Source organism: Zeugodacus cucurbitae, chromosome 6, assembly GCF_028554725.1.
Source record: "Zeugodacus cucurbitae isolate PBARC_wt_2022May chromosome 6, idZeuCucr1.2, whole genome shotgun sequence".
In the NCBI taxonomy this organism is placed as follows: domain Eukaryota; kingdom Metazoa; phylum Arthropoda; class Insecta; order Diptera; family Tephritidae; genus Zeugodacus; species Zeugodacus cucurbitae.
In genome coordinates this window covers 62,411,602-62,430,845 of record NC_071671.1, presented here as the reverse complement: position 1 = coordinate 62,430,845, position 19,244 = coordinate 62,411,602, and the positions used below count along the sequence as shown (strand labels likewise).

The following is a 19,244-nucleotide window of genomic DNA, read 5'->3' as shown; positions in this document are numbered from 1 at the left end:
AAGAGAACCTTACAGAGCCGTCGTTTAACAAGCATACAAGAAATCGCTGAAGTATTCTCATATTTGGCGCACACCTGACGACTTCATAAAAAGTGACTGCTAAGAATCGACAGCTAAAAAACATTTCTGGAATTTCAATTATGCTGTCTATTCGACTAGTGTCGATAATAATTATACCAAACATGCTTTGTTTTACACATACATATACGAGTTCAACAGCGAACCCCATAATTTTTCCTCACACGAGTACACTAATCAGATAACAAAACTGCAAGAAATAAGAAAAGGGTGTAACTACAACAAAATATTATGACAGCTCTAATTTTCCAAGTAAACTCAAACTAATTACGTGCACATAAGTACATACGAATACATGAGTATATCTCTTACGTATCTTCATCGATGTCCATACGCCTGAATACATATTTACACGCACACACAATGCACAACCCTCTTCGCACTACACAGCTTCACATACTCCATATCCGCATTTACGCATTGCCGGCAGCCGCTTAGAGCCGATCGACAATCATCCTACTGTCAGTCCATTGGCCATGGTTGCGCTATTACAACGCTCCGTTGATTGGACCACCGTCCTTCATTGCTGGCATTGCCACTGCAGCAGGTACACACGGCTGCCAAACGCTTCACTTAGCCCCAGCCTGATCGGCTGCAGGTTGCACTGCCGTTGCCATTGTCGTGCAAACACAGCTTACACACACACACATACTCGGATAGGCACATGCTAGTTGGCCACTGATATCGTCCGATGTGCGAGTATTTGGCGTTGGCTATTTGACTTTGACGTTTCTATTTTTAAACGTGAGACAATAAATAAATTCTGTGCAAGATTTATGCGCTCAATGCATGTGAGCAAGGATTTAAAGAAATAACCATTATGGCCAAGTAGTATTTACAACGTACTTATTCACAGTAGACTAGATGGGCTGTGCAAAACTTTAATGTGTAAGCCATTGTGGAGTTTTGTTAAATAATAAACAACTATGACACAAACACTTATGTATGACTGATGAATGGTTGGCAATGGCTAAAGCGATATGTGGCAGTTGGTAGACACCACTAAATGCTGGCATGCCATATGAATAACTTAATCCTTTTTTAAATCGTTTATTGAGCGAAAATAATTAAAATCGTTGTTGTTGGTTGGTTGGCCAAGTCAAGCTGACAGGAGTTAACAATGCATAGCTCATTCGACAGTGTAAATCTTATTCAGAAATGCACGAATTTTTAGCCTCTGAAATGCTTCGTGTCGATATGCTTCTTTATAGACGTACTAGCTCTGTAACTCTTACAGACACCCACATATGTATCTTTTAAACTGTTTTATATAAACTAACGCAACAAATTTAAATCAATTTACAGTGCCTACAGCACATGTCTATGCACACAAAGGAACGCTTACTGACTTTTATGTATTTATTTTCATTTTTTTTCAGAAGGACGTGCTTCTAAAACCGGGCGAAACCATCAATGGGGAATGCTACCGGCAACAACTCATTTTAAATGAAGCGAGCTATTGCCGAACAACGTCCGGAATTTCCGACTAGGCACGAGGTAATAATTTTCCATCGTGATAACGCTCTACCCTATGCTCCAATACCAGTTAAAAACTATTTGGAAAACAGCCCCTGGGAAGTTCCAATCTATGCAGAACGTTCTCACTAAAATATGGTTCACATCAGAATATGGTGTCGAAAATTGGCTTGCAAAACCAGCTTTTTGGCTGCAAAACCAGCGCATTTCTTTTGTAATGGGATCCAAAAATTGCCAGAGAGATTAAAAATGTTTTAGCTTCAGATGGGTAATCTAAATTCGAAGTATGTGAATAAACGTCCATATATCACAATTTTCTATAGGTACATATGTATGTCCCTTGCTTAGTCATATTCTATATTGTCTTGGGCTAAGAACTACAGTGGAACTTCTCTAACTCGAATCACCATAATCCACAAAAAAACTTCGAGTTAGAGAGACTTCGAGTTATAGAATTTTCATTCATAAGTGTATATTATACTTTTTGTTCGCCTCCATTAGATATAGAGGGACTCATCTAAAATTCTACCTCGATACAAAAATTTTAATTTTTTTATTTTTCCCTTATCGAAAAGTTTGATTTATGGAAGGAAATTTGTAAGAAAGTTGCCTCGAGTTAGGGAAGCAAATTTGTATGAAATTTGGTTTCTAAACGCTATTGCCAATTCAAGTTTTCGAGGTATGGAAATATTCGAGTTATGGAAGTTCGAGTTATGGAAGTTCCACTGTATTTATTTGTAACTTTTCTTCCTTTCCAGATGACTGGGGTATTTTTCAAAGAAAATGTATTTAACGTTGCAATATAATTTCAGACATAGGACCATCGCTACTATTCCATCGTTAATAATGTTTCCAACTGGGTAGTCATGACTATTTTATTACTACAGACTATTGACTTGACTTACACCCAAAAAAGAGTCTAACAGTGTGAAATAATATAACCTAAGTAACCGATTGTTGGGTACAATTTGGTCAAAGAAAGTTCGTCCCAGAAAATATGATGGACTATGTCAGGAAACTCAAAAACGCGAATTAATTTTCTTTAGGTCACACTATGGAATGCGACCATGAAGGTGAAACAATTGATGGTAAAACATTAAAATCGTTATGCCGTCTATATCATTATACAGTCTACAAATTGCCTCCTTTTTTGGGAATTTCTGAATTTCGTAAGATGATAAGATTAGAATATAGTTTAACTGTGGTTTTGAAAATTGTAATACTGGAGCTGCTTAATTTTTACAATTTACTATGTTATAACCCTTCATAGTATATGTGAAGGGATTTTTCTTCCCATATAATGTTATAATTAAACACATTTTTCACGTTTTACACACGCAAGGTCTAAAATTCCAAGACAAAAGCTCACATGAAAGCAACTACAATATTTCTAGTAGACATAAAATAGTTTCGTTGGAAGTATTGCTATACTTAAATATTGAAGAATCAAATCATGTTAGATATATGGTATGATTATATAAATCTAACAGTAAATACGAATAGAGTGCGTAAAAACGGCGAAACAAGAAGACGACACGCATGATTGCAGTATAAATATGCAAAAGCGCCCACACAAGCAACTAAGTCTGCTTGAATATACATACATACACACATTCATGCAAGTGTGATTGCCATTGAAGAGCAGCAGCGCCAGCAAAGTTATGACGGTAGCGGACGCGGACACAGACGGAATTAATGCAAATTAAATGCCACCCATTCATTCAAGTCGAGCGCTTACAACGACAAAGCAAAAATAAAAGCAAAAACCGAGCAAAACATGGCTTAAACAACGCTAAGCGGCATTAAGTAGCTTTGGGCGTTTTGAATGCTGGGCGCCTTAGCTGTTACTTTGCTTGGCTTTGGCTGCGTTTATTTGCGACCGCGGTCTCGTCATTTTCGTTGTCGTTGTCGTTGTTGTCTGTACGCTGCTGTTTACTACTTATCTGTCGTTTTCTATTTTTACATAACATGTCAACTTGTTCGATTCTTTATCCGTAATTTCCAAGGTATTCTAGTTCAGCCCACATAGTAGAAATATAAGCAAAACCAAAAACAAAAACAAACACAAAAAAACATGCTGATATTGTAAACTCAAGTATAATGCCTCTTTGCTTTGAGTGAGTAGGCTGTCGAGTTATTTGATTATCTACTACTTATATAACCGAGCGCAATATTTTGTATTTAAGGTATTATGATTTTGTATATTTAATCGTGAAACAGCGCGAGAGACAGAGATTGGTAATGTTTTTGGTTGAATACAGAACTTTTATTCGCTGGAACCCATTTACCGATAACCGCAAAACAGAATCCATGTCTCTGTAATAGAAATAGAAACTCATTTATGCTTTCTAAAAGTTACTAATCAAATTCCAATTGGAGGCTTTTCTCGTACTCAAAGTACTGGGGATAGATAATAAGTACAAGAAGATTGCTCTCTACTTGGTCGACTATAACTGTATCTCGAAAGATTGGTAATCTGCAGAGCTTTCAGAGCCGATCCAGTACCCAAGTAATACAAGTACCGTTGGAAGGACAAGACATATTGAGTGTAAGATCCTCAACGGTTGCTGTTGAGCCTCAAGCGCTAGAATAATATAAATTTCTTCTGAAAAACGTACTCCCAAATTATACATATATGGAAGAAGGAAAGGTATCTGCAGTAGGCTTCATACATATATAATTTATTTTATATATATAGATATATAGTCACGAAACATATCTAATTTTCTGGTTCCAATGGAGCTTGGAACTTTCTTACCAACTTTACTTTGAAAACTTTTCTCGATTTATTATTTACTAAATATCTAAAGCTTAAATGAGCGGATCGGCTTATATTTGCAAGCAACTGCGCGATTTTCATATATATACGATAGTAGAACATTAAATATTTTTTGATTATTCTCATGATCGTGAGTAAATAAAGTTAAGGAGAACATGTTCTAAGCCTCTCTTTTCCGACTAATCTCTAGAGAGTCTCAGAAAATTAAATTTTTTATTGCTTTTGAAGAGCAAAAAATATGAGACTGTTGTCAGTTCATTGATTTAATAAGATTTTGCGCTCAGAAGTGAGTGTGTGAACGTTTTTTTTGTGCTCGAAGTGAGCGTGGGCATATTGATAAATGTATTGAAACCCGCCCGTCTAGGTGTTATATCATTTTTCTGTGCGAATATAAGGCTTTTGGCTCTCACACATCTGCGAGTGCTTGGTTGTGCTGGTAGTGGTGTTGTTAGGCACCTTTTTGTGTACGTTTGTGTTTGTATTTAGTTAAGGTCTAGTTTTCCAAAGCAGCTAAAACTGAAGTTTACTTCAAGAGCATAATTCAGTCTTACAATTGCTTTACAATTTACAAGTTAGCTGAGAGATATGCACATTACTTTGGAGAATTATTTTTACTCAGCTACTTTGAAAAATATCTGAGTGTATTTGCGAGAACATATTTTGTTTTTCCTACATGGGTGAGAGAATGTTTGAAGGACGGCAATGTGCATGATAATGGTCACGAATATCAATTAATTAATATGTATATAGATTGGTATACATTTATTTTGACTTTTTGCGAATGTTATAATTCGATATGTTCGCTAGGAATATATTTTGTTTGTTTAGTTTACTAAATTAGATGAGACAGTCACTTATTTTTTGAATATGTTATACGTGTAAGTTTAACTAAATATCTTTATAAAAATTAAAAGCTGAAAAATTTCATAATTCATTATCTCGCCAGTTAAGTTCATTGTCGGGACTCGTACGCCAGTTATAAGATAATTATGTAGTAGCGCCATTCTCCTCTTTCTCTGACAATTCAGCGCCAGTAGGAAATCCCAAGTGCAGCCAGGTTCTTCTCCAACTGGGATTTCCAACGAAGTGTGGGCCTTCCTCTTCCTCTGCTTCCACCGGCGGGTACTGCATCGAACACTTTCAAAGTATTCCATTCGGACAACATGACCTTGCCAGCTTAGCCGCTGTCTTATTCGCTGAACTATGTCAATCTCGTCGTATAACTCGTACAGCTCATCGTTCCATCGTCTGCGGTATTCGCCGTTGGCAATGTTCAGAGGACCTTAAATCTTTCGCAAAACTTTTCTCTCGAAAGCCCCTAGTGTCGTCTCACCGAAGGACGGGAATGATAAGCGACTTGTAGAGTTTGATTTTGGTTTGTCGAGAGAGGACTTTACTTTTCAATTGCCTACTCAGTCCAAATTAGCGCCTGTTAGCAAAAGAGATTCTGCACTGGATTTTGAGGCTGAAATTGTTGGCGTTGTTAATGCTGGTTCCCAGATTAAAGAAATTATCTACAACATCGAAGTTATGACTGTCAACAGTGACGAGGGAGCCGAAAAAAGTTGGTTTGCTCATGAACTGTTATCACTATTAAAGTTCTAATGAAGGAAAGTTATAGCATGTGGGAAATGAATTCTTGGAGTACCATAATATTACTTTGGGTAAGTAAAGAAAATTAATTAAGCTCTCATCAAGGAACAAAGGGGTTTGGAATGCTCCCTGAAGAGCACAATAAGCTTTATTATGGCTTATACGCAGTGTGTTAAAAAAATAACGGTAATTGTAAAATTAAAAAATTTACGGGTTTGAAGAGTCCAAATGTCAAATTTTGTATTATTCATTGGTTACTTTGACTGTAGCAGCCACTAGGGTTTCAAATGTTTTTATGAGTTTGGCGATTCACGTTTGTTAAAATCTTACACTTCGTTTCTTGTTCGAGAATTCTTGGCCAAAAACAATACTGTAACGAAAGTCCAGGCACCATATTCGACAGACTTAAAGCCGTGTGACACTTTTGTATGAAATTTGACTTCTATTGCCAACTCAAGAGTTCGAGTTATGGAGAACTTCGACTTAAGGAAATGAGGTATGGAAGTTCAGCAATTTCTTAGTAAGAAAGAGGACTTATTAAATCCAAGGCAGCATCAACTAGATTAGTTTTTAGTGGAATTTATTATAAATGTTGGAGAGCAAAATAAAATTATGTCGAAATTTATGAGCATGAATTCTCAAAAGCCATTCACATCCTTACACCTAAATATACATATGTTGTTAGCAACTTCCTCAACCGAATTTTCAGTAAAAATGTATGAAAGCGAAATACGATTCTTAGAATGTTCTAACCAGCTACTAAGAATGATTGCAACACACATTAAATAAAATGAAATCAAACCAACCATAACGGCCAAATAGGGAAAAAACTCAAGTAAGAACTTAGCCAAGCGCTAAAAATGCTTGTATAAGTTGTATATTATGTATTATCTGCACCTACATATATATATATTCGTAGGTAGTTATGTCCAAGTCGGTAAATAAATGAGCAAAGACGTTTATTGTTGTGAAGATTGAAGATGATGCGATGGTGGCCCAGGCGTAACGCATCCGCGCCGCCGGTCGACGCATACAAATCGTCGCCCAGACGCCGTCAAAAAGTTGTTAACTTGCCAAAGGCCGAAACGGAAGAGAAAAAAAACAAGGAAAAAAGCAGAAAATTCGCGCAACCCACCAACGAAGCGCTGAGCAACAAAGCATGACGCGGTAAAGAGGGAAATGTGAGTGTGTTTGTGCTTTTGTGTGCGCTGTTGCTTGAGCGTTCGACTACTTAACACTTAACGCGTCGCAAAACAACCCAAAAAATGTTTAAAGCAAAAAAATGAGAAAATAAAAATTAAAGGCTAAAATCAATTGACTTTGCTCATTAACAAAGGCAAGAGCGCAAAGCAATAGCAAATACAACCGATATAGCAACAAATATGAGGTGTCTTAAAGCAAGTAAAAACAGAAAAGCAAAAACAAGCGAGTTTGACTAAAGAGCGCCGCCACCTCTGGGTGCCTTTGGAGAAGAATTGTGAGTAATTCAAGACAGAGTTGGCTTTTTTTTATTATTTTAGTTATTTTTGTTTTTGTTAGCTTCTCTACTCAGTTTTTGCGAATTCTCCGAAACTTAGTAGGACCGGTTTGCGACTATACGGAGAAAAAAGACACACACACATAAGCTTAATAAATGCTAAGCAAATCGCCTGAGTCTGAGCCAGCTGTTTTATTACAAGTATTTTGCTATTTTATTGCTGAGCGCTGGACAGCTTTATATGCTTTACGCTGAGCGCTAAGCACACCGATTTGCTTTGGAGAATTTCGTTAGTCCTGTGTTCGGGTGTATGTGTGTGCGTACATTTTCTGTTTGTTTGCCTTTTAACTGATTGTCTTCTCAGCGACGCTGTGGCATTGGCTGCTATCAACTTGTTCGTCGGCTAGCTAGCTAGCCAGCTGTCTCACAGCTACCACTTACCAAATCGACAGTCTTAGCCTGGTCGGTGTGACGAGTACAACACAAACGCTTTGAGGTACGGAACGCGTGCGCACGTTAATGTCGGACGTCGGTTTTAAAAAAGTTTGAATACTTTGCTTTGGTTTTGGACTTGAAGTGTGAGCGCGTATACAGTGTTGGTGTGTATAAGTGTGTGTGTGTGTTTGTGTGTGCATGTGCGTGAACACGAATCGAAGACGAGTATACGACGAGCATAAAATTGCGGAATGGTATGTAAACGAACGAAAGGCAACGCAACGAAATAGTGTAGTGAGCAGTTTTTAAATTTTTTTGAAATTAAAAAATATTTTTAAAATAAATTGAATGCAAAAAACGGCAAAACGTTGAAAAAATATTTAAAAAAAATATTTGATAATTTAAAGGTATGTGACCATGCATGGAATGTGCATAGTAAGTGCATTGAAGTTGGCATTGTACTTAGTTGCGGCTAAGGTGTAGTGCGCGCCGTGGCATATACAATACATATAATAAATATATTCAATAAATCACAGTTGTAATAAAATTTTTGTAAGCATCACGCGCCGCACGACAGGAAGTCTCACAAATGCGTGCAAAGACTTGTTGAAGTTGGAAAATCATTATTATTGGCATTTATGAATGCGTGCGCGCATATACACGCATATACATATTTTGTGATTTTGTGGTGTTTCTAGTGTTTTACGGTTGCATTAATATTATTAAGTGACTGACTGTATAGTTGTGTGTGTTATTGTTGTTGTTTTTGTCGCCCTTGTGTTACCATGTACACTTTAAAGGCATGGAATTGCGCTATTTCATGCTGCTGTGCCTGTATTTCAGTCTGCATGCTTAGTTAGGAGTTTATCAGAATTAAATTATTTCTTGATTTTATTTGTTGTTGTTGTTTTTGTTGCATTACCATCATTAGCAGCGCATGATGTCAGCAATATGTGTGTCAAGTGTGCAGCAAATACTGCAAAAACAAAAATTTTAACAACATTTCAGCGCTCGCAAGTCATTGAACAGAAGACTTAAGCAACGAACTCGTTTCCAACTCAATTGAAACAGTGCTGTGTGCGTGCAGGTCTAAATAAAAAGCTCTTACTAGCAAAATGAAATTGCGCATATTTTGTAGAAATCTTTCAACAAATAGCAAGTGTTACTAAATACATTTAAAATTTTTGTGTGGAGTTTGTTTTACTTCAAAACACCCCTACAAAACCATCACACACATACACCAGCATGTTACAATGCTGCTTATCTCAAGTGTGCAGTGTGTGTAAATAAACAAAAATTAATTTCACAAAAACAAAAACTAAAGCAGTTGGTGTATTTGATTTCATAACATTTACGCTCACCACAACGTGCCGTGTAATGTGCGGCGACGCTCTTGACCAAATCCATAGCTATAATAACACAAATAATAATAATAATAATAACAGCAATAATAAAAGCCAACAAATGTGGTGCTAAAAGCAGCAATAATAACAACCATAACACGCAGACAACCAGTCAGTTGAACAATCATACGCCGCAAGCGTTGAGTGAATGAAGCGACGGCTCAACCTCAATAAGACGCTGGAAATTTATGCAAAAAGAAAAAAAAGACAACAACAAAAGTAACAACATCTACTGAAATGAATTAATAAATAAAAGCACCCATAAAAGTTGAAGTTAAGCGCTAACGTACAAAATAAACGCGTATATGAATTTTTGAATAAAAAAATGGTGTGGAAAAAATATAGATGATGCAAAGTAAATGGTTTACCAAGTTTTGTTTGCAAGGAAATTACAAATTTTTCGTGCGTTGTTTTGTATGCACACAAAAGTGTTGTGAAAAAATGTGAAAAAACCCAGAAAATTGACAAATAAATAAAATACAAATAATTTGTAGGCCAAAAAGAGATTCAAGAAAATGATAAAGTAACAAAAAAAAATTTATTGGAGACAAATATGTTTTTAAAAATTGCAAAAAATTAAAGAAAATAAAAAAAATAAATGTTATGATTTTACTTAATTGAGTTAATTGAGTCAATTAACATTTCAGACAATCTATTAATTGAGTCAATTAACATTTTAGACATCCGCTAATTTGAGTAAATTAGTAATTTTCTGCTATTTCAAATAATTTATCAAACATATGCTTAATTGATTGATTAATTGAGTCAATTATCGTTTCAGACAACCGATTAATTAAAAAAAAATAGTAATTTTACGCTTTATTCCAAATAAGTTACTAAATTTAAATTAATTATTGATCAATTAGCGTTTCATTTAGCCTCATAATTGAGTCAATTAGCATTTCAGACAGCCACATAATTGAATAAATTTGTATTTTTTCGCCATTACAACGGTAAGGACTATCTACAACAGCAGTTCTGTTTGGCATAACAATTATTCGATACATATTTCTTTAAAAATAAAAAAAAATGAGGTTAAGAAGAAAAAATTATGCATATTTTAATATTTCGTACTTTATTTAGTTCATTTTCTGCATATATTGAATATTGATTTACCATTTGATTGTCATATTATGTAATTAATAATGCAATAATATTTAAAAGTGTAGTCAAATCACATATAAAATATAAACCTAGATAACACCATTAAAAAGTATATTTCCTTATTTATCATTTGGCAGCACATTAAAGAAAAGCACATAAAATATCCACAATAGCGCCCGACAAGGAAGTGTAAAAGCAGAAATGTTGAAATAAGAAATTAAAAAAAAAAACAATGAAAAACACGCAACAATTGCAACAACAATATTAACAGCAGCAAAAATTCAAAAACTACAAAATTAATTTGTATTTGGCAAAAATTTAAATTAGATTACGCAAAAATCAACGCGCCCAAACAGCAAAGGAGCGACTATTAAACGTTGGACCGGCGCAAAATATATTTGGCAAAATAAAATAAAAATCATAAAAAACACAGAAATTACAAAATTCAACGGGCTACGAGTCAAACATACACAGACTGGTAAGTTTATGTAATACGTGTCAACGAATTCACAAAAAATTTTTATAATATACATATTTACATATATATATTTGTAAAGCATTGAATTGGTTTGCTTACAATTTTATTAAATATTTTGACTAAGGTAGACAATTTTCAAACATTTCTAATGATTCTATATTTTATTTTTTTTTTTTAATTTATTGAGTGTCTTTAAGACTCTGCGCAGTCAACTCATTTGTCATTGCGCCTTTTAGCGCGCACTTGTCAGTCATTTGTATGCATGAATATGTAGTCACATGTGAGTAAATATGTACGCCAATGCACTTTGTAAGTCACTTTACAAAACTCAAATACAGTTCCCCTCTCGCTGGTTTATCAGCCAATGCTAAATGTCACTACACGCCCACAAGCCGATGATGTTATTGCCTTTACTAAGCGCTTGACACCAAACAAAGACGAGTTAAAAAGCAACATGTCATTATTAATTAATTTTTGTGTTAAACTGCTAGTGATTGCAAGCAATACAAGTCAATCAGTATTATTTTTCTGACATTAGCATGTTGAGGCTATGTGGGTGTATGAGTTCAATGAAGTTCGTTGCTTAAGTCTTTTGATTGTACAAGCACTCAAAAATAATATTACTCAAATATGCGTATGAAACACATACACAAATACTTTCAGTAAAGAATTATATGAAGAATAAACAATCTAAATTATATTAAATCATTCTCCCAACTCCTTTAAATCAAGAGGACTCCTGCTGTTTCCCACAAATTGCATGAAACTGCACAGCCAGTAGCGTATCAATTAACTAAGCAGCTTAAAAGTTGCTGTAATTAGTAAATCTGACGTACACGGAGCACACACATACGCACGCAGATGACATAAAGAAGTCTACAACGGTGTATTCTTCAGAATTTAGCGCACAATGATTTAATACAGCACTCACAGTTAAATTAATGCTAAAATGCTATGCCATTCTCTTCTGCGCCTACGAGTTACTTACTGTTAATTGTATATACATGCATACATAAGCCTATGAATTTACGTGGTTTTATATATGTATGTATGTATGTATGTAGTGTTCTTAAGCATATTTGGCATACGCAATAAAATGTATTCAACATGCTGCCACCAAGCGTACGAGTCAATTCTTATACAATTCGTATAAGGTGTTACTTATTATATGATTGTGTGTGTATGTTCTTTGTATTAAAAGTTTCTTGGCGAGCAAAAGATGACTTCATAAATTGAAGATCAGCTCCACAGTTAAATAATGAACGCATCTAAAGCAAATATTTGTATTTGTATGGGTGCAAGTAGGTGTGAATGTCGTTTTTCGCATGAAACAACCCTGTTGGGAAATTAATTTCAACCTCTCTGATTGCTATTTGTGTATAGAAATAAATTTTTTAGGCGTTATTGCATAGTTTAGTTGATCCCGGGAGCTGTAAGGCGGTTTAATTAATTGTTTTTCAATTGTTGGTACCCAGCGCCATCTACATGCTTACTATAAGATTACTAACAGAGTGGTGTTAAGCTTGAAATATGAAGGGAAATTTTGAAAAAATATATCTTTAAATAAATTTAATAATTAATTGAGGTACATTAAGCTTATATACATCGACTTTAATGCATTTTACTCTGTATTCTGCTATATTCACTATGTTCATAGCTTAAATAGAATGATTTCAGGCATATTTGGAGAAATAAAAATATTTTTTAAATTTCAAACACTATATATTAGTGCAGAATTCTGTATCGGGAAATATTTTCGAATATTTTTAGACTATTAAGGGGGGTAAGGTTTGTTACGTCGAAAAAATACCTTTTTTTCAAGAATTGAGTTTATTTTACTTATTATTATATGAAAGTACAACATTTGAAGGATACTTAAAAAAAGTTTTATCGAAAAATAGCGAGGAATAACGAATTTATCGTCGATCTCTGCAGTCACCTCGAAAAGAAGTTTTTGTGCGGTGACCAGCCTACAGCATCACTGGATCATCTGAAACCAAAAAATCAAAATGCTTTCTTTAGTTTATTAGTTTATCTTTCAATTGACGTCGAGGTTTTTTTTAATTTTTCAATTTTTGATACCATTTTCATCCAAAATGACGATTTTAGACGAAAAAATCGGCCTATTTGTTATTGTAAAATTAGTAATTAGTAATTAAATTAGTAATTAAAATTTTTGGAAGAACTCGAGAGCTATATATATGTATATGTAGAATATTTGTACCAAATTTCAAAACGATCGATGCAGTAGTTTTTTCTGTGGGCTGGTCACCGACTTTAAAAATGACATATTTGGGAAAATCGATTCAAAGTTTTGTACACTCAGCGCAGGTAGCTGGAAGGCGCACAAACCTAAGTTAGAGGTACCGTTATTCAACCTGCTGTAACTTCGTTAGTTTTTCTCCGATTGACCTAAAACTTTAACACAATATTCTGATGATGATGGTTCAGATGTTGATGGTTCAGATTAAAAAATATAAAAAATGTAAAAAAAAGTTGTCAAACCTTACCCCTCCCCCCCTTAAAAAACTTACTATATGAATTTTGTTGGAGATATATTATATTATTATTATTTCTTTTAATTATATCACTTTCAACAATTTTCCTACCATGCCGCCATTCGATCGCTGTGACTATGTCACAAAAAAGCAGTCACCAAAAAACCGGATTTCTGACAGACCAACAGCATTGCTGTGACGCAAAGTCAACGTAGTCAACGACAATCACCACTGCTGGTGACTATGCGTTGCCGCAAAAGGCGTAAAAAAAATTAAAATCAAAGTTAATTTTGCGGAGGTTTGCGGATTTACAGAAAAATGACGTCAAAATTTTGAACGAAAAATTAGATTTTTTTTACTTTTGACATTTTGAGTTATGCGCTTTTGTATAACCGACCAGATGTTGTAAAGAAACGCCTGCGAATTTCTCAAAAACCGAAAAGGAAATGTTACAGCATGCATAGCAAACAACATTAGCTCACTTTGGCTGCAGCAAATGTCTAAAAGTATTTCATTTATTTTATTGAGTTGCTGATTTGCTGTTTTTTTCTTGCTTTCTTTGCCGTTATCGGCTGCCTTACTTGTCGCACATATGCGGCAAAATTAACTAAAACGGCAGTTGTTTGGCTTCTTTTATATAAGCGTGTAACCTGTTTTTCAAGGTTAAAGCGAAATAAAAACATTAACATTTTTGTTGTCTTCTTGTTTGGTTTATGTGTTTTTGTGCTGCCTTTTTGCTCATTCGCATCACTGTCACTTGCAAATTGGCGATTGCACAAAATACCGAATGCGAATTCGAACATCAAAATGCGAAACTGCGCTGTTGTGGCATACTAATTGATTGGGGTGTAAATGATTTACCTTGATTGCTGGCAAAAAAGCAATAATAACAAATAATATATATAGTAGGTATTACTAAAAAAATCAACCATTTTAAGTAAAAAAACATATTATGGCCAATCACTGCGGCATTATTGCCTCAAACGACAGTCAATGTGTGAAAGTTGTTGTTGCACCATGCGGCATCTTCCATGCGGTTGACAACAGTCGAACGCTATGACATTGTGGCCTTGAAAAGCGAAATGTACTTGTGTGTGAGTGCATATGAATTTCATATAAAATGACACCAAGCAGCTAAAAACGCCGCTTACAGTGGCTTAAATGCAGTAGCATATCATGTACGCCTTTGTTCCAATGAAATTTGCTTCACTCATAAAATGCGCGGCAGCAAAGAAATCTTAGAAGCAATAAAAACAACAAGGCATGTAATAAAAAATTGCCGCTGTCAACACACCTCAAACCCTGTAAAGATAGCAATCTCAGTTATGGGTAACAAATGTAATAAAAGGACGCGCTGCCACTTTGTTGTTGTTGTTTTACTGCTTTGATTGGCATGCGGTTGACCAATGTGTGTTTGATATCCAACATTATAACAGCAACACCTTTTACCTCATCATACTGTATACTCTTAAATTCAACAGCATTTTTTTGTTGTATTTTTTTTTTGTGTTTACTTCTGTTTTGCTATCATCGCTTAGATCATCATTCGGTAGCGTCACTGCAACACTGACACTCATACGCTCACCTACTACCAGCACAGCATGCTGTCACGCTGACACGAGTATTATTATTATTACTCTATGCATTATGCACCATACTCTATGCTAGTTGCCGAAGCGGAAGTGTTTTTCAAGGTGACACATTGAAAAATGCCTACTGCACGTTCTGTCACTGTGGTGATTGACCTATTGGTCGTGTGTGATTTTTTATGATGCGAGCGGTGTCGCGGTGCGTCTGTCTGCACGTGTGCTTGTCTGTCTTTGCTGGTGGGGAGTGTTGTGTTGCATTGTAAGAGAGATATGAATGAAAATTACAATACGTGCATTAATTTTCCAAGTAAATTCTATATACTGGAAGGTGCATGCCTTCTCTGAAATATGTATGCATTTAATAATATATAAAAAAATATATATTAGTATTTTCAATGCATCTGGTGACTAGATGAATTAAAACGAATTTCATTAAAAAAAAAATTTATAATAAAAATTAATAATAATAATAATTAATTAATATTACTGTTTGATTGAAATTTCTTAAATCTCTGTATCGAAATTTAAATTAAATTCCAGAAGTAATAATAAAAGCAATAAAATAAAGATTTCTCCCTTCTTAAACTCCAACAATATACTTCGTAATGAACAGACATAATCCGGAACAACGTCTACTGCTGGTCAAAAATTGGGCCTCTCGGCTGGAATTTATTCAACCCAAAGGGGGTTAATTTTCGAAATAAATTTTGAAACATAGTATTCATATAGTTAAACTCTTGGCCGTAACATAAACCTATATGCCTTTTAGTTGGTTCGATTCATATCTTGTATTCTGAGCATTCATATTAACGGGACATTCCCAAATATTAAAAGAAATTTTTGAAACTTCTTGAAATTATTATTCTTAAGATGTTAGGGCTAGACAGAGACACGAAAAAATGAGAGAATTTTCAGTAATTTTTTTTGCTATTAAATCATGTTATTTTACAAAAGTAATAATATACAATGTTATGACTTAAAGTCACGAAAATTTGAAAAAAAAAATTATAATTTCCAAAGTTATAGCTGTCTGTGTTGACCCAGTTTCAAAAAAAGGTGCTTGCGGTGACTATCATAAGTCGTTGGAGATTCATCTACAATCAATCGGATAAAAAAAATTAGTTTTATAAATAGATAATCCTGGGCCTGAATCAAACTTTTTTTCAAAAATTAACAAAATGGCGGTCTCAGGAAATTTTTTTCTAGTTTTTCGGGAAAAAATCAACAGTTAATTACAAAATCGAAATTTTTGAAAAAAAATCTTTGGTTCAGGCCTGAGTTTAGTATGCATTCTAAAAGTTGTAGAAATTTCATTAAAATCTACCGAGCTTTTTTCGAGTTATAGTTGGCACCAGTTCAAAAGACATAGTTTTGAGAAAAAAAGCATTTAAAGTTTCACACTAGCGTGTTGGAGTGCCCGAGCGCTCGTTTTCATTTGTCGAATAACTCTAAAAGCAATTATCGGATAAACTTCAAATTTTCAGAGTATATTTTTAAGATATTACACTTAACAAAAATGCAAAAAAAAATTTTGAATTTTTTGAAAATCCTGACTACCCCCTAACCCCTTAAATAAAAATCAGTTTATGTAAAAAAAAATATAAAGATTTTTTTTATTAAATTCCCAAAAACCGAATTCTTTGTAAAAACCATGCCTTTTTGTCCTATTTTATTGCCTAATATTTATAAATGGTTTATAAATCGTAAAATGATAGATGAGTTCAAGATTCAATTTTCATGAATAACAACTTTTAATTATAAAAAAAAAAATATTATTTTAACAGGTTTCAGTAAGATAATCTCTCGTGAGTGCAATACTTCGAAGCAATTTCACTAAAAATGTAGTCGAAATATACCAAAAACTAATTTTTTTCGATCTAAGATAAGTTGAAATCCTGATTTAATTCATTTAGTGATAATATTCTTAATTTTATGAAAATATAATTTCATAATTCATAATAGGTTAAATTCGGTAGAGAAAATTGACTGCCTCTCAGACAGTGCCAGAGGTCAGTTAAAATCAACTAATATGAAGAATTATCAATGTGAAAAGAAAAGTAAGTCATGAAAGGTCTCAGCAAGTGTGTGTGATTTGTCTTAAGATTTCTTTTGAAATTCCTTAAACATTTACCCGTTTTCACTTAAATATAGACTTCTGAATCGTGCAACTATTATCAGTTTGTTATAAATAATAATAGTTTCTGTTCATATTAAGGTATATAATAACAGAGTGAGTTACGTTTTTGCTTGCAGCCAACTGGCGCACACATGAATATTATGAAGATATGACAGTCATATTTACACGCACAAGCGTGCCATAAAAATATGGTCATAAATTTGTTTTTTTTTTTTGCCCACAGCTGTTATTAACGAGCGTCTAGATTGTTCATTAAATCACGTCTGGTTCTGAAACTTTCACTAAACTACTTGAAGAACAAAAGTCCAAAAAAAGAAAAACAAATGTGGAAATTGCTGAAAATTATACAGCGAGGTATGAGTAAAAAAAGAGCTTATAAGTTAATGCCGTCATATGTTGATGAGTATACATACTCGTATGTTTGTATTTATGATTTATAAGCATATGCTTAAAAACTGCTGCAAAGCATTTTGTTCTAGCGCTGCCGCTTTGTTGAGGATGCCATTAAATTCACTAACCTTATTGCAGTGGTGATTTGGGCAAAACTTTCACCCATCGGAAAACTAACTTGAGCTAGAAGAACACCCAACACAAATTAAATAAGTACATTTGTACATTTGTGTCGAAAAAACTTCTGAAGCATAATTGCCAAAAGCAACTGGTAGAAAGGGTGAAAAATTACTTTTTCTAGCAAATAAACGAAAAAACTATAAAATTTAGAATATATGCTTGCAGACAAACTCACTTCCGTTGAGGTGCTCACATGTGCATTTCTATTTAATTTATTGTTTGTATATATATGTTTGCCTATAACTCTTGCCACTTTACTAGCAATTGGTTTTACTATAAAATGCCCGTGAGCTCATCAACAGTTAGCTGGAATCGTGTAATTTTTCAACGGTACACCGCAAATGGCACATATGTGAATGCAACTACAAAAACAAAAACGCTAATTTGTGCTGACCGCAACCGGAAGAAAGCAAAATTAAAGATTTTAAATCAAAAAGAAAATTGGCTGCTGGCCTCTAAGAAAATTATTGATTGTCTGGGAAGTTGCTTCTTTGTAGAAAGAGTTGTGCTGATTCTTAGTGGAAGTGCTGTAGAAGCTATTTATTAGGCACCGCCTCCAAAGTTGAGCTTCTAAAAGCTAAAAGGCGTTGGCTAATTACAAAGCGGGCTTGAGTAGGTAGTGAGCTAAGGTAACATGCTATAAGTTTGGTATAATTGGTGGGGAGAGGTCGAAAATGTTGAATTATTATTGAACTCAAAATTTATTTTTTTTAGAAATTATTAACTACTCGAATGCAAACTTCGCATATACATATTTCAAAAAATAATTATTGTCCAGTGAACTAAAGAATCGAAGTTGTCTTCATTGATACAATACTAGTTTTGCCATTACCACTATCATACTTTGTGTGAGAACCTGCGTTTACTTAAAAAGTTACTTCGTTCTCATTTATAAACATTTTCCATTTTTCTTAGGAGCTCAATTGCTTCTACTCCCATAAAGTGGCCGCAATTCACGCTTTATTGTTGTATTCTTCTCCATTTTTTCCTTGCTATTTGTGGGGGTTAACTAATTCACACGCGTTGCAGCATTGAAGGCGCCAAAAGTTAATCGAAAAAGGAGTAACTCTTCATACATACATCCATATGTTTATACTTCTCTACAATATTATATGCCTCTAATTGCATACTTCATTCTTCCAGAGAAGAGAAGAAGAAAGCAATTATTTATGAATTCTACTGCGCTTGCTAACGCCCAATAAAAAGAAAAAGGAAGCAGAAGAAAAATGATAATTATTTGAAATTTTTCTTTTGCTTGTTACTGTGTGCGCACGTTGCGCATGCGCAGTCGGAAAATTTTGATTGATTAACTCACAACAAGCATTAACAAAGTGGTGGGTCGTGTAGCAGAACAAAGAATAGAATTAGCCGCTTAAAGTGGTAGTTGAGCGATGAGCGAGCGGTCAATAGACTTGCGGTATTGTAGTCGTAGCATATTCCACCACTTAACGCAAATGACTTTTGTGGTTACTGGTGGGCGCTCTTCTTCTTCCGCTGCAGTCTAGTTTTTCTAATATCTTTTTCTTTGGCATTGTGTTGATACCTTGCGCCACATTTGGCTGTAATGACTATATAATTAACAATTATTTAACACAATTGTGTTTTCATTTCATATCATTTGAGTGTA

At 34.3% G+C, this 19,244-nt stretch overlaps 1 protein-coding gene across 4 annotated transcripts in view; it reads left to right on the top strand.

Annotated features, from left to right (window-relative positions):
- The first annotated feature begins 7,765 nt into the window (after window positions 1-7,765).
- LOC105209268 (uncharacterized) overlaps window positions 7,766-19,244 on the top strand; it is an 81,208-nt gene continuing 69,729 nt past the window's right edge. Inside the window, exons 1-2 of one of the 4 annotated variants that reach the window (XM_011179584.3) lie at window positions 7,766-7,899; window positions 10,483-10,823. The gene's annotated coding sequence lies outside the window, so the exon portion shown is untranslated. Of the gene's footprint in view, window positions 8,093-10,482; window positions 10,824-19,244 lie in introns of all 4 variants that reach the window. The other 3 variants (XM_011179583.3, XM_011179582.3, XM_054233244.1) reach the window with 3 other exon arrangements.